The 1465-nt window shown below is 42.3% G+C and overlaps 1 protein-coding gene across 6 annotated transcripts in view; it reads left to right on the forward strand.

The window, feature by feature from the left end:
• Positions 1 to 1465, forward strand: part of Mphosph9 (M-phase phosphoprotein 9) — an 81142-nt gene that overhangs the window by 4309 nt on the left and 75368 nt on the right. The gene's annotated exons all lie outside the window — the stretch shown is intronic.

Below are 1465 nucleotides of genomic sequence, written 5' to 3' on the forward strand. Positions count from 1 at the left end.
GTGGTGCTGGGGGATTGAACCGCGGTCCCTGATGCTTTGCCAAGCTTGTTCTAAGTAGGTGCCTTAGACCACTGAGCCATCTCTCCAGCCCCGCGATGTACTTTTGGATGAGAACAGTGTGAAAAATAACTTACTTTGCCAGTTGTATTTTCCTTTATACTTTCCCTTTTGGCAAATCACAAACATATCTTTAAGCTGTAGTTATTTAAATATTATTTCTACATTCTGAATTGGTAGAAATAATTTTTATGTTACAGAACTATCTCACCGGGGACTAGGGAGATGGCTCAGTAGAATACATGCTTCCCTGGTAAGTGCAAGGGTCTGAGTTCAATCCCTGGTTTTGCCAAAAAAAAAAAAAAAAAAAAAGAACTATCACCAAGCTAAAAAGTAGCAACTGAAGTCAAATAGTAAAAAGCTAAGTAAAAACAGACACTGCGGGCTGATTTAACATGACAGTTGGTAAAATGCTTTTTTTTTCTTAATGTATTTAGTATAGGGTCTTACTGCTCCGCTCAGGCTCATAGTGATCCTCCTGTCTTCAGCCTCCCCAGCGCTGGAATTACAGGCATGCAGGGCTGGTACAGCATGAGGTGCCAGGGATCGGTCCCTGCACTTGTCTAAACAGGCACTTAGTCCGCTGAGCTGTCTCACTGGCCCAGTGCTTATTTTTTTGGTTACTGGGAATTGAACCCAGGGCTGAAGCCTGGTAGGTCAGTGTTGTACCACTGAGCTCACCTTCCCTTACTGCTTAGTTTTGTTTTGACACAGTGTCTTGCTGTAGCCCAGGCTGGCCTCAGTTCACAGAGATCCTTTTGCCTCAGTTCTTTGTTTTTTTTTTTTTTTTTGAGACAGAGTCTCACTAAATTGCCTTTAACTTTGATCCTCCTGTCTCAGCTTCTCTAAGGGGGTTACAGGCCTGTGCAACCACAGCAGATAAAAGGTCTAATGTGTCTTTATTCTGTAGTAAAGTGCTCTACCACTCAGCTACATTCCCAGCCTTTGTATTTTCTTTCTTTTTTGTGGGATAGGGTGGGGTAGGATAGGGTGGGGTGGGGTGAGGGATGTAGCAGTGATTGAACTCAGGAACTTGGGTTTGCTAGGCAAGTGCTTGTACCTTTCAACTATATCTCCAGCCTTATTTTCTCTTTCTCTTTACTTTTTTTTTTTTTTTTTTTTGGTGGGGGGGGGGACCAGGAATCAAACTCTGGACCTTGTGTTTGTTAGGCAGGCGCTTATGCTGCTGAGCTATCTCTCTGGTCCCTTGCATTTTCTAAAAAAACTATCTATTAGTTGTCCTTTTGTTTTGTAGTGTTAGGGATTAAACCTAGGACCTTGGGCATGCTAAGCAGTTGTTCTAGCACTAAGATACACCCCAGCCCAAATACATGTTTGTCTTTCTTTCTTTCTTTCTTTCAAATTAATTAATTAATGTGTGTGTGTGTGTGTGTGTGTGTGTGTGTGT

The sequence above is a fragment of the Octodon degus genome, unplaced genomic scaffold (genome assembly GCF_000260255.1).
Source record: "Octodon degus isolate 3935 unplaced genomic scaffold, OctDeg1.0 scaffold00076, whole genome shotgun sequence".
Lineage (NCBI taxonomy): Eukaryota > Metazoa > Chordata > Mammalia > Rodentia > Octodontidae > Octodon > Octodon degus.